General features: G+C 36.2%; 1 protein-coding gene and 1 long non-coding RNA gene across 2 annotated transcripts in view; one reads left to right on the top strand and one right to left on the bottom strand.

Annotated features, from left to right (window-relative positions):
• The window catches only part of LOC107600145 (adenosine deaminase RNA specific B2 (inactive)), a 188,631-nt gene that overhangs the window by 72,709 nt on the left and 91,596 nt on the right, over window positions 1-24,326 (top strand). The gene's annotated exons all lie outside the window — the stretch shown is intronic.
• Window positions 9,125-24,326, bottom strand: part of LOC107600146 (uncharacterized) — an 18,557-nt gene continuing 3,355 nt past the window's right edge. The window contains exon 3 of the long non-coding RNA XR_001610732.1: window positions 9,125-9,136. This is a non-coding gene — a long non-coding RNA (uncharacterized lncRNA). The remainder of the gene's footprint in view (window positions 9,137-24,326) is intronic.

Here is a 24,326-nt window from a genome sequence, read left to right as displayed (position 1 = left end):
CAACAACAATCTAGTGGATACGCAACACAACAGACACCCGTGTTGGGTGAGGGAAATTAAAAAGGATCCGGAACTCTAGTTTAAATGAATGCAAAGACATTTTTATTTATGATAACTTCTGGAGAGAAATAGCGCAGACACTGGATGAAAAGATGTTTCTATTGGGCATGTGTCAAGTATCTGTGATCACGCATGGCATCAACAACTATTTGAAAGTGTAAGTGTTTGGCTGTGTGTATAAACTAAGTGTTTGTGTCAAACTGGAGTATACTTTGGGCTTTTGAGTATTGTATTGTTAGCTTAGCCATATACTAATGTTGCTGGAGGTCACCAAGTCACATTGATTGCTACTTAGATGTTCTAACTTGAATACTTTACTAACTAAAGACACATCCAAGATCAAAACCAATCCCTTTTACACAATATTTGCATGCTGCATTATTGGTATATTTTGTCATTAGCTTAACAACATGTTAACTTTGTTGGGGGTCACCAAGTCTCATTACTGTTGATTTGTACTAGGCATTGCTACTTGAGTCTTGTATTCAACAAAATTAGTTCAGTCTAAACAAATCATGTAAGCTATTCCCTATTGGTAATCTGTTCCTGGTAGTCGCCACTGTTGCACATTTGCATAAAGTTGATCAATTCTCAACTTTATCACATCGCAAACCACCTCTGTAACTCATGTAATTTCAAATAAGCAGCTGGCATTGTAAATTAAGGACTTGGTCGCATTGTCACTGTAAATCGCTGTCAGGGTGAACGCCCCACCCATGTAAGCATTCGACATCGAGACAGTTTGCCAAGTTTCAAAACATAGCTTTTGTCTTATCTTTCTTTTTAGTCCTTCACCTGAATTCAAACAGACATTTCAGCTAAAATTGTCTGAGAGTGTTCCTCCGACAGAACCTCGAAGAACCTCGCAGACTTGACTCTTTCATTGCAATGGTAAAGACGTTTAGCTTGTTCCGTCTGAATATCACTGTCTGAAAATAACTGTGCAGGAGACAGGTTGACAGTAGAACGACTGTTCGTGGTTGTTGGATGCCGTGGAAAGGACAAGGCCGAAGAAAGGCCTGGCACAATGCTTTGGTATCCTGAAGCGTTTTCTCACATCTTCATCTTAGCATCTGACCGACCCACCGACTGGGCGGGTCACATGGTGTGTCAGCTTTAAGGTCAGAGAAGATCCCCGCCTCTCAAGATGGGCTTATCCAATGAGAAAGGCCGGAATCCCAAGTGGGCGTTTTGAGATCCTGGGGAGTTTTATGACTCTTTGTGTGGAAACATGGTACTTAGTATCTGGAACTTGAATCGAAAATACTAAAGATTCTCAGGACACTAATATATTGCCTATGTACCAACATATAATATACACTCTTGTTTAGATCATCAGAAGGCGAATTCATAGATACTAAACACGGTATATGTAAGGTTATATGAATGAGTGGTTTATCGTAAGCATGAATAAAATAGTCTATAATACAACAGATTAATACAAAACAGCAATAATATACACAATGGCCTGAAGAATATGTGTGTTCATTCAAAGAAAGGTTTTCCTATGAATTAATTAGTAGAAAAGTCCATTCCTTGTGGATTTTCCTTATGGGGACAATGAGTGGGTTATTCTACTCACATTCCTGGGGGGTCATAAAACCAGTGATATCATGATTAGTTGTCATGGTGACCAAGGGGGCCTGGTGTTCTGCAGAAATCCTGGCATCCAGTTTATGGAGTGAGGGGACTGTGACGATTTGTTAATCTAATGAATAATTGATTTGTTAAATCAAATAAAAATTAGTGTGTCAGATTGGTCGAGACGCTACAGCTGTTAATATCTTTTAGTGAAGACAAAGTGCTGAAAGCCTGCCTTCTTGACCAAAAACAATTCAGGCGACTGCCTATTGCTTCTGTCTGCTTAAATCAAAATTTCCATGGATTCCTGGCAGTCAGATCCCCGAAAGGTGGCAGAATATCTTCTACCTCTCTCGCTCTCTCTTGTTTTATTCATGAGCTTTCGGTTCATTTGCCATTTCTTCACTTGTAGGTTTAAGAAGACAAACAGTGCAGCAAATCCGTCGGAGCACTGTTTGACTAAATGACATTTTGCTCCGCCGCCATGCTAATCGTGAAGAAAACCGTGGCAGATCAGTGCTTAAGACCACTTTTTCTCAAGGTGAACGTTTCTCACCATGTCACTGACGAGGCCTTTGAAGTTGCTCGGAAGAGAAGCAACGCTAAACACAAACTCATAGTTTGTCCCAGCTGTGTAAAATAAGACGCCGCATTAGAAAATACACCATTTCGATGTCCAAGTCAGCATGGATTATGAGAAAAAATATTTTTTTCCTTCTATGATTTCAAAGGTTCAGTTTAGTTCGGATGAAGAGTCAAGGTATAAGATCAGTCAGTGTTCATATTTCTGCCGCTGATGTCAGAGGAAACAGGCCTGATGCCGTCACCTCCCCCACATTATACGCAGTGCCGAGAGAAAGCCTGAGGGCAGAGAAAACATTATTTGTCAGGAGGGAAAAGCCTTTCATTTCCAGTTTGTCAGAGCGCAGGTCAGTGATTGTGTGGATGATTTATTGCACGCCTGTACGAGACATGAACAGAAGTTACTTTTGACTCCGGTGCTTTGTCAGTCACATTCCCACTTTGTTCTGTTTTCTTTAAGAAAGTGAATTAGTCTATGAAACCAAAAATGTATGGGGGGGAGGGGGTTTAAGTAGAGTAATGCATCAGGCCATTTTATCAACTATTCTGTGATTGAATTCCACCAACTAGAGAACAAATTTTTGAAATGCAAAATTATTGATTCAGATTGTGGACGAAGGACAAAGGATTTGGCTCAATTTGTCGAAGCTCATCCACTAACCTAGGCTGTGGCTCACTTAAGATGCTAAGATATTATTTATTCACAATTCACTCACTCGCAAATAGTTAGCATTTTTTACTCTGTGTTTTGTTTTGGTCATAGTTTTTACATTTTGTAGAAAATGTCCTTTGAATTTATACATTTCTTTTTCAACATTAATTTTATGTTTCATGTACATTTGTTATTTTTTTCCATTTTACTGTAACAAGCTAAACTGTAATAATATTGGAACATTTTTTTTAAATGTTTAAGCATTAGCCATTTAAAAAATTGTCATTTTAAAATGTGTATTTATATTTTCCTTATTCAAAAAATGAAAAAATATATATAATTTATTAAAATGTTTTAATTAAAATAATTGATTGTCAATTGTATTTTTCATCTTCACGTGCAAAACCAAAAACCCTTAGTCTATGAACATTTTCAACAAAAAATAAAAGTAAGCGATTCAATGATGAAATCAGTGCTGTGCTCAAAAAGAGCACTTTGATCGAAATGGTAATGGATGAGTCGGTGAACGAGTGAAAGCCCAAAAAAACCAAAAAAGCACCCAACTTCTGTGGTTTGCCAGCTCACAGCTGTTTGGGGGACTGTACCATTGGGGTCTGTTGTCAGAAAAACATTGCACCAAGGCACTGGATTTGTCATGCTGTCATTTAATGAGATCACATTGCTCATCAAGGTTCATTTGCCATGCATTATTCACAATTCACTCACTCGCAAATAGTTAGCATTTTTTACTCTGTGTTTTGTTTTGGTCATAGTTTTTACATTTTGTAGAAAATGTCCTTTGAATTTATACATTTCTTTTTCAACATTAATTTTATGTTTCATGTACATTTGTTATTTTTTTCCATTTTACTGTAACAAGCTAAACTGTAATAATATTGGAACATTTTTTTTAAATGTTTAAGCATTAGCCATTTAAAAAATTGTCATTTTAAAATGTGTATTTATATTTGCCTTATTCAAAAAATGAAAAAAAATATATAATTTATTAAAATGTTTTAATTAAAATAATTGATTGTCAATTGTATTTTTCATCTTCACGTGCAAAACCAAAAACCCTTAGTCTATGAACATTTTCAACAAAAAATAAAAGTAAGCGATTCAATGATGAAATCAGTGCTGTGCTCAAAAAGAGCACTTTGATCGAAATGGTAATGAGGAGTCGGTGAACGAGTGAAAGCCCAAAAAAAACAAAAAAGCACCCAACTTCTGTGGTTTGCCAGCTCACAGCTGTTTGGGGGACTGTACCATTGGGGTCTGTTGTCAGAAAAACATTGCACCAAGGCACTGGATTTGTCATGCTGTCATTTAATGAGATCACATTGCTCATCAAGGTTCATTTGCCATGCATAGACAAAATAGATTTAATTAGCCCGACGCCTAACGCTGTGCACATGTCTGTGGTGTTTCCTCAGAAAATAATGACACATTTTCATGTAACCATCAAGTTCTAATTAGACTGCTGGGTTTATGGAAAGCATTAAAGTTCAGCAAATGTGCTGCCAATTAGGCATTGTTGACAGGCATCTATGTGTGACTTTTTCTCACTTGTCGCTTCGTTCGTCTGTTTGTCAGTCAGCTTGGGTTCATTGTTTTTAGGGGGAATTGATATGCTAGTGTACAGCTGAGCCATGTACTGGGTCATTCAGCCTGGCAGTGACTGAATGGTGCCCGTTGTTGGGCTTTTTCAGCAGGATCCAGCACTTGCCAGCTAGCAGGAGCGTGTAACTGTGGAAATGGACCCCTAGAGGCAGCATGCAGGCTTGAGGGCTGGGTGTGGAAGTTAAGCAGGTGGGAAGAAACGTTGTTCATTTCCACCAAGGTTAAGGGTCAGGATAAGAAAAGAGTTCACCAACACATAGTTTATGAATGGAAGTGAATCTTACAAGACTGGAGGCCCTTCAGTAGGTCAGTTGTATTTGAGCAAATGAGCACACTATACAAATGCTGTCTACAAACAGAGACCATTATTCTGCACTGTAGGACAAAACTGCTGGATTGTCCTGCAATTAAGTGAACATTAAGTGACAGGATGTTAATTAACGAAAGTTTATTTAAGCAGAAAACAAACGACAATGCAATACATAAACGAAAGCATGTCATCTGCCAGTTGTTTTTCAGCTATCTTAAAGATTACGCCTCATTGAACAGTTCTACATGAACGTTTTAACCACCTACAGCAAAACATCTCCAATACCCAAAGCTGTAATTTTATGATAAGTATGGCGTTATTTGTAGGCGACGTATATCATATTTAGCGAGCTGTCAATGCGATATTTCCTTGCCTGACCTCTTCTAGACAACAATGTAAATTCACATCAGTATGTATATGCTTGTAATGAAGTTAAATAAACGGCAAGCCTCTTCCTTGCTCACTCTTTTACTGTGACTGATTTATGCATTTCCGTGGCGTTTGGTCTTAATTGCACAGTCACGCATGTGTGTGAGTCAGATGCTGTCTGATGGATGACTGAATAAGAGAGTGCGAGTCGTCTTTCATTCACTGGAGTCGCTCATCTCGATGGAGGGAGATCTGGCGTAGCAACATGTGGCAGGTGGTGAAAGAGGGATGGGGGTAGAAAAAAGAAAAGATAGAGTACATCAGGCCTCCCTTTCTGAGTCTGCCTGCAGCAACAGATACATCAGTTATACCACCGTGTTTGAGAAATGCTAGCAAAGGCTGGTTGGGGTTTAGGAAAGAGCAATATGTTTATTCTATTATATTATATTCTATAGAATAGAATTATTCTATTCTACGCCAGCCTCTTTAAATGAATATTCTGTTCTGTGTTCAGCAGCTTAAGCTCAAATGACAGAATTTTATATATATATACACATACATATGTTGTACACATATACAACATTTCTGCAAAGTATTACGTTGCTTCTTACAATGGCTCTAAAAGCTAGTTCATTTCAGTTTTATCTGAAACGGATGAATGTGAATCTGAATGTTATTTGTATCGCAGAACTTCGGAAATGAAATGTCCAGTGAGTGGCACTTGGAAACATTTAATGCTCTATTGTGTTAGAATATAACATAGCTCTTACACTAAGCCCAACCCTAAACATAATCAACAGTGTTAAATAAAGTAAACGTGAGATAAAGATGCATTTGCTGAAGCAGTCATGCCATCTTAGCTTGCTTCCACAACACTTTGAGCTCTTTTATTTTTACTTGTGTTTCACCGCGCAAGTGAAAATTTTTTTGGTATATATATATATATATATATATATATATATATATATATACACATACATATGTTGTACACATATACAACATTTCTGAAAAGTATTATGTTGCTTCTTACAATGGCTCTAAAAGCTAGTTCATTTCAGTTTTATCTGAAACGGATGAATGTGAATCTGAATGTTATTTGTATCGCAGAACTTCGGAAATGAAATGTCCAGTGAGTGGCACTTGGAAACATTTAATGCTCTATTGTGTTAGAATATAACATAGCTCTTACACTAAACCCAACCCTAAACATAATCAACAGTGTTAAATAAAGTAAACGTGAGATAAAGATGCATTTGCTGAAGCAGTCATGCCATCTTAGCTTGCTTCCACAACACTTTGAGCTCTTTTATTTTTACTTGTGTTTCACTAAACTCGTACCAGAGTGCTTCGTTTTGCAAGTACCAAAGGCTGGTTGGGGTTTAGGAAAGAGCAATATGTTTATTCTATTATATTATATTCTATAGAATAGAATTATTCTATTCTACGCCAGCCTCTTTAAATGAATATTCTGTTCTGTGTTCAGCAGCTTAAGCTCAAATGACAGAATTTTATATATATATACACATACATATGTTGTACACATATACAACATTTCTGCAAAGTATTACGTTGCTTCTTACAATGGCTCTAAAAGCTAGTTCATTTCAGTTTTATCTGAAACGGATGAATGTGAATCTGAATGTTATTTGTATCGCAGAACTTCGGAAATGAAATGTCCAGTGAGTGGCACTTGGAAACATTTAATGCTCTATTGTGTTAGAATATAACATAGCTCTTACACTAAGCCCAACCCTAAACATAATCAACAGTGTTAAATAAAGTAAACGTGAGATAAAGATGCATTTGCTGAAGCAGTCATGCCATCTTAGCTTGCTTCCAGAACACTTTGAGCTCTTTTATTTTTACTTGTGTTTCACTAAACTCGTACCAGAGTGCTTCGTTTTGCAAGTACCTTGCTCTACCAGGTGTGCTACCGAGCATGTTTACTATGTTAGAAAAGTCATGCATATGGAACTGAATATATGATGCAAATATTAAAATGTATAGTCTACAAACCATACACTATGGTAATGATGCTTTGAGGTCATAATGTATTTTTGAATGGTTCCTTGCACAATAATAAGTCTGTAGTAATTAAGTATGCCTCTTTAATCATAATTAGTGTGAAAAGTAATAAACGTTGTTGGTATTTTACTGCCAAGTGTGTACATTTCAGCTGGAAACTTCAGTGAATTGGATGTATTTGCAGTTTTGCAAAAATATAGATGGAGACAAGTTTTGTCAGTAAGCCTATGTCGGGTAAAACTTTAAAAACTGTTTATTTGAGCTGTAAAGTTCTTCTCTTCATTTGTATGGTTCTTTTCAAATTAGTAAGTGATTAGCCCTGAATGTCAGCAGAGATCAGGACAACTAGATGAGCCCCAGAGACAGATCCCCAGTGAAGACCTTGTCTCCTAGAAAGCCACCACGACAAGACCACAGGAACCAGATGAGTCCTCTGCACAATGTGACTTTGCTGCAGCCTGGAATTCAATTCAATTCAATTCAAGTTTATTTGTATAGCGCTTTTCACGATACAAATCATTGCAAAGCAACTTTACAGCAAATTAAGTTTCTACAATATTCAAAAAAAAAATGTAACTGCTGGTTTCGTTTGGCCAGAGGAGAACTGGCCCCCCGACTGAGCCTGGTTTCTCCCATGGTTTTTTTCTCCATTCTGTCACCGATGGAGTTTTGGTTCCTTGCCGCTGTCGCATCTGGCTTACTTAGTTGGGGAAACTTAATTTCCAGCGATATCGTCGACTTGATTGCAGCTGGATGACGACATCACTGAATTCAATGATGAATTGCCTTTAACTGAAAATTGAGTGTTTACTATTGTCATTTTGCATTATTGACTCACTATTTTCCTAATTAATGCTGTACAGTTGCTTTTGACACAATCTGTATTGTTAAAAGTGCTACATAAATAAAGGCTTGACTTGAAAAATAAAAAAATGTACTTGACTTAGGAGCTCAACTTCGTTTAACTGAAATAATACTTTAACAATAAAAGTAATTTAATGAAACAAAGCAATATGTTTGTCATAGTTACATTTGCTTTTTAAATTTGTATACAGTATGGTTTCACTAGACTGAATTCAGTTTCCATAAGGCTAAAGCTGGGATTCAATCAGTGAATCCAGGAATAAAGTGCGAGATGAGTGTGGCTGGAGGTCTACAATTTTCCCCTTCGTGGCCCTGGAGTTCTGCCCCAGACAGATGAGTCGACTCTTGTGTGGGCAGCACAGGGTATGACCCAGCGTGCAGCCAAAGCCACATGTTAATGCGAATGTAATCCCCATCCTGCTATGGGATGATCCCTGTGAACCTCTGCCAACATCACCATGCCTGAAAGTATGCTCTCTGTCACGCTTTCTAGTAACTGAAACATCAGCCAGGCAAGCTATGAGTATGTTTATGTGTGGGTTTTAATCAGTTTTATGCATAGCTCATTTTGCCATACAAAGGTCAATACCGCACTAATACACTAACACAGCATACTTTCCTGAAGCATGTTATGTGATTTATTATTGTGGTTCTACTTTTTTTTTTCCTACTTTTAATCAGATGTTTAACCCTACCATATCTGTATATATGTGTCCTGAGCAAAAATAGTAGCTTTGATGTAGAAAACCGAAATACATTCACTGTGAATCTATTCTAATTGAGCTTTCATTTTAGGAAAGATACATGCTAATGTATGTGCATTTAAAGTGCTTATGTTTATAATACGGCTAATTTCCGAAAACATGTTAGCAAGGAACATTTGCAGTCTGTGAACCTTAGCAGTGCGGTAAGTTAGCATTTAGCGCATCTTTAATCTGATGACACTGCAACTCCCCAGAAAATGGGCATGTGATATACAGAATTTAAAAGAGCCATTTACTCCGGGCTGAATGACCTGTGATGATTGCTACAGATACTGCCAGTCAAGTACAGTCACCATCGGGAGTAAATAACTGATAATGCTGCTGTCAGCAGGCTCTTTAACCTGCCTAATTACAAATGAGTCAGGAAAAGAGAGGATGAATATAAGGGAGACTGGGGGCAAGATGTCACATGTGTGTCTTTATCTTAGTATCTAAGATTTTGAGTCCAGTTACCGTGTTCCTAGCAGTGACATTGTATGCTATTTTGGGGTGAGTAGGAAATTATTACTTTTTTTTCAGCAAGGATGCATTAAATTGATCAAAAGTTACACTTTATTTCAATAGTCCACTTGAGACATTCTACTAACTGTAACTAACTACATGTCAACTAACTCTCATTAGAGCATTTGTAGACTGTTAGCTTAGGGTTAGTAGAATAAGTTGCCAGACTTGCAAAGTTACTTATAGTCAGTAGAACGTCTGTTGAGAAAACATCAAAATAAAGTGTCAGCAGATATTAAGCAGACAGTCTGCTAATACTCTAACGACAATGCATCATGTTTCAACAAAAAATATTAAGCAAGCAAAACTGTATTCAACACTGATGTTAATAAGATTTTTTTTTTCTTGAGCAGCAAATCAGAATATTAGAATGATTTCTCAAGGAACATGTGAAAATTCAGCTTTGCATCACAGACATAAATTATATTATATATAATATATTCAAATAGAAATGTTACTTTAAATTGTAATAATATTTCACAATATTACTGTTTTTACTATATTTTTGATCAAGTAAATGTAGTCTCGGTGAGCATAAGACACTTTTTAAAAAAACATTTACCATTTTTTAAAATTGCCATTTCATTAATAGTTTGTTTCATATTGGTTTCACTTGTTTTAAATGTTGCTAAAAATCCTATAATAGTCAATGTGTTGGCATGACTTACCACATATAGTGTGACAACATGCCTTGCTGTTGCTACATGTTCAGTGCACTTCAACTTTTTAATAATATTTTGCTGTCAAGATTTTACGATTAATTAATACACCTAAGTATAAAGTGACAACTCGCCCAACTATTGCAACATCCAGTTTCTTTGTTGCTCTTTTGTTCTCGAGCACAGGTTATGAACATTTTCCAAATTAATTTCTGGTCACCACAAACGTTAAAAGCTCTAGCTTTAATCTAGAGTGTTCTCAAAGCGTAACGTTCACTTTTATCACTTATCTGGCATTCTCAGCGTGGGTTCCTTGTCTTAATGTGGCGGTGATGCGACAGTTAACGCGTTTCAGAATGCAGAGCAGGCGGTCAGTGATAACCTCTACCTACCTCTGAAGAGAACACTGCAATCTGGAATGAAATCTACTGATGGCCCGCTCTAACTGTCAATCAGCAACCTCTCTTCCTCACTTTCTTTTGTGTTATTGGGTGAAAGGTTATGTGAAAGACATTGCAGCAGTGTGTTATGGGTAACAACTAATATCTGTTCACTATATGTTTTTAATCATCTTCTTTTCTTTTTTTTTTTGCCCCTCAAATGGATGTTCACCTCACGCTGGGACTCTTTTAACAGGTATGCATTCCACACTTAACCATTTCCCCATTGCCTATGGTTTTCCCTGATCAGCATGCTATCCATTTTGGCTCCTGTAGGAACATGTAAGGGCTTTTTGGCCAATGTTCCCTGTTGGGTTTGGGAACAAAGTAAAGATTTGTCACCTAGAACCCCTGATGGAGTAGGTATCACACCATGCCTTAAACTTCTGAGACCCTCAGACCTACATGCTGTTATTTTTTGCCATGGAACACAATATTTTGTATGAATATTTACGCAGTCCATTTCCATACAACATTTATTCATATAGGACCATCAGAAGCGTCATAAAAGTAGCAATACACTCTTAATGGCAATTGTGTTTTGGCATATTGTTTGATACAGTGCCATTCACACAACGAGGATAATAATTATAATGTTTCAATAATTGTTCTAATTATTTAAGAATAAGGAAGTTCACACCACAACTGTAATGGTAACAGCACAGAGGAACAACATCATTGGAACCACTTTAAAAACACTGACAGCCAATCAGAATCCACCCGACCATTTAAAGTGGTGGATGCCACAATTGCGTGCTTATAATAAAGAGAATGTTGTTGTCTGTTGGTGTGGAGTTATTGCTATAGTTATTGTTCTTGGCAGAGTTGTCACGATGCTGGAGTTTCTAAATTGGATACGATACCTTGAAAGATATCGAAGTTTGATGCCATTTTTGATACCATGGAGAAAAACTGACACAACATTAAGAGCATAACATTTTAGATTTTTAATGAAAGATAAATATGTCAAGGCTAAAACATGACAGTGAGGTATATTTTTACTAAATGAAAACTGTAGGTGGTAAAACTCTGTTGAAAAACTAATGACTTTCCAGGAAATCCCTAATGTGGACAAATGCTATTGATGTATCTGAATAAAAAGAAAATAGAAATGCTTTGACTGATGAAACATGAAGACTATAAACGCATGACTGTGGCAATATATGGTTTATCTGGGTATTTTCATAAGAATAAAATCTATTCATAATGCAATGCTACTCGACACGGCATGTATTACAGTAAAGAATGCTATAACATAATATATTTTCCACCTCATTCTATGATAAGAAGCCACATCAGATCACAACTGAAGTTATGAAGTGAGTTGGGAGTAAAAATGTTAACATTTTAAATATTTCAGTATCGATATGTATAGAAAAATAATATTGTAATAATATATAATATTTTTGACAACACTAGTTCTTGGTGTGAACAGAATTTATTTCATATTAATTTGTATGACCTCATTTGTACGTTTTCTATCATTTCTATCTACGTTTACCATCTGCTTATTCCCAACTTGCATTTAAGTGTGGACCTTCAAATTTCTATTTTTATTTATTTTATTTGTTTTGTACAAACCATATCATACAAATTCATATGAAATTGCCACCTCATAAAACAGTTACATTAGTAGCCCATACAGCTTTAGAAGACTAGTAACATCGCATCATATGGAACATGTTTATGGAAGCTATATGAAACCCTTTTAAGATTCCTTTAATGCCATTTCTCTCTCTCTCTCTTTGGAGCTTGACAGCTGCCGTCACATTAAATGCCGTTGTATGAACTAGAGCTGCAGATCACTATGAGATCACTATAAACTTCTCATTTTGTGTTCTACAGACAAAATAACAGTATATGGGTTTGGTGAATTCAAATTGTTGGGTAAACTATTCCTTTAACTGTTAGAAATTTACTGACAAATTGATCAACTTCTTTGCATTGCGACATCTGTAATTCTCCAATTGTCTGTCACCAAACGCTTGGGAATAAAGCTGGTTGGCACAATGAATGTGCTCACACCGAACACTGCACGATGGATGACAATAGGCCTCTTTACATAATTGAAAAGCTAAATGTAAAAATGTAGAATAGAAGCTAATGAAACCGCTTCTTAAAAATGTGTCCTTTCAGTGGTGCTGTCATATTTCAATTTAAAACACAATGCAAAGCAATATTAGGTTCCAATGAGGCATAATAGAGAACAGGACCTGAGGTTACAATCCAATTCCAAACACCGACCATGATGGAAAGTTTGAACAAGCAGCCATTATTTACCAAATAATAAAATGACGTTCACCATTATTAACCTTTTTTCCTATTATTTCTATGCCACTGTGGTAATGTACTATAAAGGTTGCACTTTAGCATTACCATAATTAAAATGGACGCCTGAGGCATTGTGAGTGAGCTGTAATAGATCATATCATTATGTCGGAGATGCAAAGACACAGATCATTGGCTACTGAGGATGAAGTCAAGTGATTGGGAAAAATATTGCATTTATTGCTACAGTTAGTTGCTAGCAATGAAGTCTTGGTTGCACAAATGTTTGTTGTTTGTTTTCCCCAGAAAATGAAAAAGTATAGTTCCTTATCTTGTATTTGTTATTGTAGCAGGAAAAAAAATATCTCCTAATAATCTCTCATTAAAAAGCTAGAGAGTTTCTCTTAACAGTGGGTGAGTTTTTGAAGGCGTGAAAACTCTGGCCATGGACTGAAAGAATAAAAGTGTTTGACTGACAGCTGGATAACACGGTATTGATTGAATCTCGCGCCCAGTCTGTGTCTCTGCCTCTCTCTGTTTTAGCTGAGCTTTGTTTGTTTGGTTTCGTTTGCCAATTCTCTTTGGTTATTACATCGCGTGGAGCTCAAGTTATTGCCTGGTTTGAGAGAGATTGACAATCAACCATCATAGCTAATCCCACCTGTAAATGCCAGTTCATTGATTTAAACTATTAATTTGACATGATTTTATGGCTAAGACTTATTTAGATTTAAATGCCAACACTTATAATGCCAAAATGGGTATTTGCCTTTATTGTTTATGACATAAAATACTTAATTACTACATTAAATAAACACTTTATGGTCTTTCAAAATATTGAATAAAGTGTACCAGGTAACAATACATTTAATAAAGTCAGAACCTTTATTACATTTCTTTTAGTGTATTTTTTTAGACTAGAAAAATTACAGCTGAGAAAGAACGACGAACAAATTGAGTTTATAAGGACAGCAAATGTAATTTAAATCATATCTCATATTATTTTTGCAGCTTATTTTTTATTGCGAAGGCAAATTTCATAGCTTGAGTTTTATGTCTACTAAATACACAAAAATAAGTATTTTCACACTTTGCATAAATTTACTAAATTCATTAATGATTACTGACTGGCAACGGAAATTTTCTGTTCACAACTGTTATTTATTTTTATTTTTCTTGGGCTCTTCACATCTATCATGTCATATTTTAGTCATATGTCGCCATTATTGTCAGACTTGTGTTCCCGTTGTGTTGTGTTTTCCTCCTCCAAGTTCTCCCTCGTGTTTCCTTATGCCCATATTTGGTTCTTCCTGTTTCCTGTTCCTATTATGTTTCATTGGTATTTCTATAAAGTGTTTCCGGTTCGTTGTTCTCGGTCCGGTATTGTTTATGTCAACCTCCTCTGCAACGTGTGTGTTTCCTGATTCCCTTGATATTATTAAAGTCTCCTTGTTGATGTACTCCACGTCTCCTAGTTCCTCGCTCCCTCACAGTAGCGTACGTGACAATTATGATGTGTTTTCATATTTTAAGATTGAAACTCTGGGACTTGGGTAAAACCGTAAAACCTACTGTATAGGCTACATAGCTAATAGCTAAAATAATGAATGTAGGCATGTTAAAATATTCCCAAGACTGTTTTATCATGTCCATATCACAAAAAGAAAGTTCGAAGAAATCGAAGAAACATCCAATTTCGGTAATTCCAACAAGACATGATTAGCGTTATTTCTTAACAAAGCCAACTGATTTTAAACCACTTCCTGTTAAACCTCATGTTAGCAACTCCGATTGTGCCGTTTTATAAGCAGTTCCTGTTGACTTCAGTTGATGTTATTTTCCCACAGTATTGATGAGCCATTGTCCATAGCCTCCGTAAATTCCAGTTAAACGGGGAGCGAGGGAGGGGGGGTTTGGCTGCGGGTCGGAGAGCGGCTGCTATTAGCTGTTAATTCTAAAACAAATTATGCAATTAGCTCCCCCATTAGAATGTAGGCTATGCAAGAGGTCGACGCAACCTTCACTTGATCTACTCCTCAGTCGAGACGAGAAGGGGAAAAAAAAGATGAAAAAAGGCCTATTATATGCGAGAATGTTAGCCTCAGTTCAACGGATCTCAGGAACTCCATACCGACTGCCTTTTATTTATAGGATTTTCCATAATGAAGTTTCAGTGGTATTCGTGTCTTAAACAAAGAAGCAAATTGTCTGCTCGTCTGAGATAATATTGTCAAGGGAACCAGGCTGTGAAGAAAGGAGAGGTGGGGATTTCAAGGTGTTTGTGAGAACACCACTCTCAATAAACTGTGTATTAATTACAAAATATAAGCCATTACCTCAGTGGAAACTCTTTGTCTTCAATTATGTTATTTGTTCTCGTGCTTCAATTTCTGAGCTGTGAAGGCTGTGAGTGTTTTAATGTTTTTATTTCCTGGAGTTCAAGCGTCTGTTTGCTTATCCTCATGTAAAACACAGACAAAAAGTCATGTCGTAATTACAGTTTGGTTCGAGTGCTGCATCGCTGTCTTTTAAATCAGCATCTAACAGATACTGAACCTCATAAGTGACTGATTTGCAGCGTTTTACTCCGACAGCCACTCTCTTAACATACCAGCTGATTCCAGTAGAGTTTGTCATCAGCATGTTGCTAAGCTAACAACTTGACACTAGAATACAGTTTATTTGAATAATTATTACCTATTATTCACAGTATTTTGTAAAAAAAAAAAAAAAGAGCATTATGATCAACATTTATTTTATGACTACATCAGTTTTCTTAGATATTTTATTCTGGTATTGCCTTGTATGTGAGACATGCGGCCTTCCTTCTTTGAAGGTGGCATAAATATATACTGTTTAAATTAGCATACTGCCATACTACTATTACTCTCCCTGCAGTAGTATGCATACTATGCACAGTATGACATCACTTTCTCCACTCATTGTGTGATAAGATTTCACGTTCACTTTTAGATTTACTTTTCACACAAGATTGCATTCAAAGTTAAATATGTTTTCATTTAATTATAAATTATATTTTAATTTCCAGGATAATAATTGGACGGCACTCTCAAAATTAGAAAATTGACATAAATAAAATATGTAATAAAAATTATATATATATTATTTATAAGCACATCAACAAAATTACTGCACCTTAAAGTAAAATTAAAACTGAAAATATAAAAATAAAAGCCCATTTAAATGATCAATCAATGTTATAAAATTATATAAATAATTCTAAAATAAAACAATAAATAGTGTCAGGTAGGCAGCTCGCTAGATTTTGGAATTTAACTGATATATAACAAATTTTGCCAATATTGCTCATCAAGTTTGGATGTTTCCTTTTTATTTTGTGTCATGTTCTGATAGCGTGAATTTTGAATTTCTTGCTGGACTTTGGTGTGAAAGCACAGTGTTTGTAAGATTGTAGCTCCAAAACCACTTTTAAATGACCACTTTAGAATCAGAGATACGTTATTCTTTTTGCAACAACCTGAACAATGCTTCCATACGGCTTCCTGTGTAAAGGTCTGTTAGATAGGGTTTAAGCCAACATGGCTGGAGTATAATGAGCTGGGATGTTATCTGTCCCCACCAGAGAGGTAAATACCACTCTTATCTTAAAATGTTTAGCCACATGTTTAAATCAATGCCAAAAGGGCAGGCATAAAAAAGCAAACATGAACACACACATACACGGCGCACTTCCCACAGCCATGTGAAGTCAAAAACTGAGAGTTTAGTAGTAATGGTCTCTGCCAACATCAGTTCTCAGGGTCCTAAGCACATTTGTTTAAGTAGGTTAATATGTGTAGAATAATAGTTCTCAATTCTGGTGCTGGTTCTTAATATAAATGTTAAGTTATATTATTAAGTAGGAGAGATTGAGAACTACTGGTATAGAGATTCAATTAATAGTTTAATGTAGCATTACACCACTTGCCCATCAATAAATCCTCTGCAGTGAATGGGTGCCGTCAGAATGAGAGTCCAAACAGCTGATAAAAACATCACAATAATGCACAAGTAATCCACACCACTCCAGTCCATCAGTTAATGTCTTGTGAAGGGAAAAGTTGTGTGTTTGTAATAAACAAACCCATCGTTTGAATCTTCTATCCATGATATTGCTTTCTCCAGTGAAATAGTCGTCTCATCTGAATATATGCACAGATTAAGCACCGTTTATAACGGAAAACAGTCCAAAACAGTTCTAAGAAATATATGTGGGTGGATTTTGATGTGTGAGGAGAACACGGGATGGCCTTTTTTTTTTTAATTGGAGGAAGCATCATTTTGGATTATTTTTGGCCAGAAGTGCCAGTTTACAGTTAAAATGCCTTAATCATGCTCAACTCACAGCTTTTCACTTCACAAGACATTAACTGATAGGTTGTAGTGGTGTGGATTACTTGTGGATTATTGTGATGTTTTTATCAGCTGTTTGGATTCTCATTCTGACGGCACCCATTCACTGCAGAGGATCCATTGGGTACATTTGAGTAAATTTCCAGCAAAATTTTCAATTTTGGGTGAACTATTCCTTTACGTTAACCTCGATCTTAGCTGTCGAACAACAATTTAGCTCAATTCAAGTCATGTGATGGCCAAATGCAGTGGGTCTCAGAATGGCACTTGGGTTTAAAACCAGCACTAAAATCTGATGGTTCATAGGGATGTTATCCTACTTGGCAAAATAGTGCTGATATGGGTTAATATAGACATTTTTATTGTTTTAAAAATAATTGTTTGTATAAAAAAGTAGAAGTCGGTTACCCTTCATAAACCCCAATTCCTCATATTTTGTCCCTTTGCTTACAGACACATGATTATCCCAAGCTCTTTCTAAGACACTTGAGCGCATGAATAGGGGAAGTAATGGTACTGACCTCTCATCGTATTGTTTTGGATGATAAAATGCTGGCTGATAAATGAGACCTAGTAATTGGATTATGATAAAAAGGTTTTCAGATTGGGGAATGAATGGCCATTTGAAATTGCATTAATGTTCCTGATGAGAGGAGAAGGTAATTGTGAAAGCTGTGTCTGTTCACACTTTTGTTCTAGCCCTTGAGTCAAAGGGTACGCTTTAAAAGGAGACTTCCCTTGCTTATTGCTAATGTAATTATCTGTGTGACCACTGCATACATGAATTATGTAAAAGTGACTGAATACTGTAAAAGCAGTTTTAGTGGCCTTTTGAAAAAAGAAAGAGAACATTACCGCAGAGTCCTTTAGCTCTGGCGACTTCTTTGTACCTCATTATTGTGGCATAAAGGCTTTCATTTGGACCTTATTCTTCTTGTGATGGCCATTTTTGGTCTTTACAATTTTAGAATTTTTATTAGGCCTGCAATGATATGACTTGCATGTCTAAATCACTTTTAAATATTGACAGAGAAAATGTATTGTTGGGATATTTTTAATAATTTAAAGCATTTTCCAATCATTTAAAACCTGGGACCAGTCACATTTAGGCCCTGATTTACAAAAGGTTTATATGTATAAAAATGTGCAAGCTGATTTGCTGAATTCTTTCATCTTGCAGATGTGCAAATAGCTTGTGGGGGGAAAATATGTATTTATTTATTTTGTTTGTTTGCTACCAAACATGCAAAATGCATTTAGCAATACTAAATGTCATTTCAGAAACTCTGTGTGCAAAAAAATACTGTTTTATTTATTTGTTTGTTTGTTTGTTTGTTTGTTTTCCACCAAGCACGCAAAATACATTTAGCGATACTAAATGCCATTTCAGAAACTCTGTGTTCAAAACATTGTTATTTTTATTTATTTATTTGTTTGTTTGTTTTTGTTTGTTTGTTTGCCACCAAACATGCAAAATACATTTAGCAATTCTAAATGCCATTTCAGAACTCTGTGTGCAAAAAATAGTATTTATTTATTTGCCACTAAACATGCAAAATACATTTAGCAATACTAAATACCATTTTAAAAACTCTGTATTCAAAACATTCTGTTTATTTATGTATTTATTTGTTTGTTTGTTTGTTTTCCACCAAGCACGCAAAATACATTTAGCGATACTAAATGCCATTTCAGAAACTCTGTGTGCAAAAAATATTATTTATTTATTTATTTAGGTATTTACAAACCAAACATGCAAAATACATTTAGCAATACTAAATTCCATTTTAGAAACTCTGTATTCAAAACATTGTTATTTTTATTGTTATTTTAATTTTTTTTATTTGTTTGTTTTTGTTTGTTTATTTGTTTGCCACCAAACATGCAAAATACATTTAGCAATTCTAAATGCCATTTCAGAACTCTGTGTGCAAAAAATAGTATTTATTTATCTGCCACTAAACATGCAAAATACATTTAGCAATACTAAATACCATTTTAGAAACTCTGTATTCAAAACATTGTTATTTTTGTTTATTTATTAGTTTGTTTGTTTGTTTGCCACCAAACATGCAAAATACATTTAGTAAAACTAAATGTCATTTCAGAAACTGTGTGCAAAAAAAATACTGTTATATTATTTGTTTGTTTGTATTAACCAATGATGAAATATATAAAAACATGTAAATATTACCATATTTAGGCTACTTTTTGTGATCTGAAAGTACTATCAACTTTTGATCTACTATCATTATGTTCATACATATCATATATTTCATATAGTCATATCGGAAATTGTGAGTATTTAGCAAGTAAGCTGCCTGTTTAACATTTGGCACACAAGTGTTTGTGTCCAGTTGTGTGTACAGTAGTGCTACATATTTGTGCAATAATTTGTAGCAAATGCACCCTTGAAGTGCACATGCAATTTCTGAGATTACACAAGCAAATTAGTAACCTTTGTTTGGGAAATTATCACTGGAATAATCTTTACTGATGGACATTACGTGGGGCTTTCTGAAATATTCCCTTCAGCTGAAATGGGTTTAGCTGAAGGGGTGTTGTTTCGATTTTAATATTGGCATTGTTTGCTTGATTTGTGATTACCTATTTGGTGAAACGGTGCAGATGTTTCACCCTCCTCCTCCATCTCCTAAAGGCTGAACAGATGATGTGCTTCCTCAAGCTTGTTTTTTTTATGCTTTATACAGCTGGAGAGAGGAGAAGCCAGACAGAATGAAGAATGGGGTGGATGGTGAAATATACTCGTTTATTTCAATAGCTTTATTTATATTTAAGTCCATTTGCTTCATTAAAGAGATATTTAAAATGTAGCTGGATTAATGAAATTTATGAACTAATTTTAGCACAGTTATGTATGTTGGTCCTTTAGGTAAAGTTACAGGCTACCAACATAAATATCTGCAATAAATATGTGCATGATTCTATTAATTCTTTTCAGTCCTTAATTTTATATAATCAGCTTATATATTTTCAAGAATCCACATTTTCAATTTTTAGTTATTTTTAATACCGTATATGTTGCTTGTTGACTGTGGCACTGTTCCAAAGCCTAGTTAGCTGCCTTTAAAGGGTTAGTTCACCCAAAAATCTAAATTCTGTCATTAATTACTCACCCTCGTGTTGTTCGAAACCCGTAAGACCTTCGTTCATCTTCAGAACACAATTTAAGATATTTTTGATGAAATATGAGGGCTCTCTGACCCTCCCATAGACAGCAAGGTAACTACCACGTTCAAGGTCCAGAAGAGTACCAAGATGATCGACAAAGTAGTCCGTGTGACATCAGTGGTTCAACTGTAAAGTTACAAAGCTACGAGAATACTTTTTTGCGCAAAGAAACACACGCTCGCGTCATGGTACTGTCGTTTTTTATTTAGTCATAGGTTCCGTCTTCTGTCAAACTCCAAGGTTCTAATGTACATGTGCACTCTTCAAAAGCCGCTTTCATTCTCTTGGTGAGCTAAACCATGTAGGATGAAATCTGTAGATATATATGGAATGAATTGTAACAACAGAACTTGTGACCATTACTAGCGATGCTTTTGGAAAACACACCCCAGATCAACTAACAAAATGGCAGAGAGATAATCTTGAGTAGGCTAAGTGTCAATATTGTGCTAGGCAATATACCGAAACCGGTTTGAATTATGCACACAGTTTAAATAAAAAAAATTAAACAAGCGGCATAGTGGCTAAGCGGCGTAGACAGCGTTGTGAATTGAGAGGAGATCCCTGTTAACGGCATACATTTCTGACTAATGGTTAGAAAACTTTTAAACCTATTATTAACACACAACTAATTCTTTAACTGGGCAAATAAACCAACTGTAAACGGCCGATGACAGAAGCCAGAGATGCTGAAGACGAACTCAAAGAGGAGAAAATACTGTACAGGCAGAGCAAATTCACTGTTCGCGATGCGCGAAACATTGGAAAAAAATCCTGAATACTGAATTGGGGGTTGGAGTTTATATGAATGTATCTCTGAAGGGAACTGGCTGTATTCAGGAAAGTTTAGATGGTATTTTCTTTTCACCTTGCCTCCACATAATGCATATTAATGTAGCATTTAAAAGTGCAGCGCTGCTTTGTTTACAGCGGTAACCAAGGAAACGCTGTATCTCTGCGTTCTCGTTCAGCCCATCTGCTGTTTTTGTTTCGTGAAGATATGTTTTCTGTTCTATTGTTGCAATGTAGCATTTATAAAGTAGCATTTATTCTGTAGCATAAATGAACTACACCACAGTCACATGACTTCAGCGTCACCACCATCAAGCTTCTGAAAACTCTTTCAGTCTTAATTTAAAAGCATATTCTCTGAAAGTTTGAGTTAGAATAGTTTGCGAGAGTGTGATTATAAATACAATGATGCCGTGAAAGAGGACTAGTGAGAAGATGAATTTACCTGTTCAATGTTAGTTAACAGCGATAAAAATGGGTTAATACTGTTTATGTTTTATGGTATTGAATAAAATGTGAAAACATCTTGAGCTTTTGATAACCGCAGACCTCAATTTAGTTCTTCAACTAAAAACCCATTCAAAAAACCCATTGACTTCTGGAAGTGCTAAAATGCTAACTTGTTTCTGGGTTTTGGCCTACAAAAATGCATCATCCCTGCAGCACAACACTATGCGATATATATACATACCGGATTTATAACATTTATCTTGATGGCACAGACATTTGCAAGTAACTTTATCATTTCCATGAATACTGAAATTTGTGTCATGATAAGACAAAAACATATGTAAAGGTAAATATTCAAATGCACAGGGTTATTACATACTAGTATGTACAGCATAACACAACATAAGACAAGTCTTTCACCCATATTTGTGTTTTTCAGCTTGTTCGAGTAATGTGCTTTTTGCTTGCTTAGCCACATGCTAACGTCAGACTTTGTTGAATTCAACAGTGTTTGTTAATCGATTCCCTCATGCAGTTGAGCAACTTGTGAAGTTTTTTTTTATTCAGATGCTGCCTTAGAAGGCTGCTGTCCATGTAGACAGTGACAGCGACTCAGTTAACTATGTTTTGGACCAGAGCTTCTATTTAAACTTGTTTTTCTACTTTTCCGTGTGTATTGTTAACCAAGATTTCCTCTAGGCTGACAACTAGCAGTCCAGCATTTGGAAAGGCACCTGTAAACTGCCCGTGGCTGCCTACCAACACTAGACATACTATATATGCTGCTTGTTACTGGAGATTGGCATTAAATTACCAAGGTGGCAAGCCAGGGGTGGACTGCCGGAGTCTTGAGGTTGCAAACCAACCCATAGTTTTCTACAGAATTGTTTCCAGTGAAAGCTTCAGGGAAAATTCACTGGTTGTTCAGGTGTTGTTTCAGTTTGCTGGATCCCACACGTACGCCATGCCCTTTTCCTCTGCTACCAGTGTTTGTTCTTCACACTGCTTGCGTTCCATCTGATCCTACCATTAAAATGCTGACCTGAGTGGATGAATAATCACTTGGTGCCAATTATCTTTACACACTGGCAGTTAATATTCACTCCCCTGTCTGCGCTCCTGCATGTTGCTTCCGATAAAAGCCATGTTTGTTTAGTGTTCACACCTCCGTCACCCTCCTCCTCGTACACACAGCTGCACAAGAGCTGCTCGGCGACCAGAAATTAGCTTCTTTCTACCTGAACGTCTCCTCTAACAAGCGTATGCTTCAAGAACTGGCGACCGGGAGTAAGTGAGAAAGAGAAAAAGCTGTAACATGTTGTTAACAATTACTCCGCGAATTATCGTGAATCTCATTAGACTCAAGTTGCACCTTTTAACCTTGTTAGCTGTGCTAGACTGAACACTGGCCCCAGAATGCATGTTGGGTAATTAAAGGTAGATCAGGTGGCGACTAGGCCAAGATCTCTGAGCTGCAGTCGCAATTGAAATACAGATTGCGCAATCTGGCTTGTAATAATGATACAGCCTCTTAAAACAGGATAAAAATATGCTATTTTGGGATATTTTTGGCGGATGAAGAACTGCTTCACTGGAGCCGTTGAAACAGGCTTATCTGTGCAAAGGTTAATGAGGAGCGGGGTGGTGTTGGTAAGTAAGATACAACAAAAGCTCTGTCGTTCATATCAGCGAGCGCACATGCCGTGGAAGAGCTGCAGGCATCGCCAGGCACACTGGGAAACACTGATATGATTCCTGTCTCTCCTAAAGTATCTTCAGTTTGCCTAATTACTTTTCTGCTACTCCAAGTATGCTTGTTAATGATGGAACCATTATTGCTCCGTGACCGTTCTTGATGATAGCCGTGATACGGAATTCAGGCATTTTAAGTGCACGTGAAACGAGTTACGCAGTTTCCTAACCAGGCGCAACACGACTAGTTTACAGGAAAAGTGATTTGTTTGTTTATGCTGAAAACAAAAATGCTGTGCGAGGAAACACAATTACCGCTAGCAAGAACGTATTTGATGTTTAATACAGTTATTTAAAGTTAGGTTTTGCACTAATGAGTTTTCAAGTCATGACATGTGGCGTCGGATCAGTTGCATCCCAATTCAGGGGCTGCATACTTCTAAGGCTGCAAAGGTCAAAATGAGCATCGCTAAATGGGATGTCTAGCCTACAAAAGATCGCTCTTGTCATCTAGCATCTGTGACAGTTGCCATTGACGGGCATCAGTAAAGTTTGTACTGGACTTTTTCTGAATGTTATATTCAACTGTCTAAAAAACAAAACAGGGTTCACAACATGTCTAAAGTTCACCAGATACATTTATGTACATAAAAAGTATAAATAATCTATACAAATTGCATTTAAACTGAATCTAAATTTGTGTTGTTCACTCATGACTAGGCTAATGTTAGTGTAATTCTTAAATTTTACTCCTGTTAAATTTAAATTGGTGTTGTTTATTTTTGTGTTCGCTTTAAAGCTAATGCTAGTATTAGGGCTGCCCTCGACTAAGGATTTTTCTGGTCGACTAGTAGTCGTTCATTTGAAGCATTAGTCGACTAACCGCACTTTTATTAATAAACTTTTTAAATCATTATAATGAGCCTTTAATTGCCTACATAGCCATAAGCGCTCAAGCACACCCATAAAGCTTGGGTGAACTCGGCGACACTTACTCGTCATCTCCGCCGTAGTGATGCACCTTGTTTCATACGGATTACATCATCTGAGAATATTTGTTTTCCATTTGAACTGGTTCATTTGAAAGTAGACATTTCACTCTCTCTCTCTCTCTCTCTCTCTCTCTCTATA

The sequence above is a fragment of the Sinocyclocheilus grahami genome, unplaced genomic scaffold, assembly GCF_001515645.1.
Source record: "Sinocyclocheilus grahami isolate Dianchi unplaced genomic scaffold, SAMN03320097.WGS_v1.1 scaffold279.1, whole genome shotgun sequence".
In the NCBI taxonomy this organism is placed as follows: domain Eukaryota; kingdom Metazoa; phylum Chordata; class Actinopteri; order Cypriniformes; family Cyprinidae; genus Sinocyclocheilus; species Sinocyclocheilus grahami.
The sequence above is the reverse complement of the archived record's forward strand: the minus strand, read 5'-3'. Positions and strand labels throughout refer to the sequence as shown.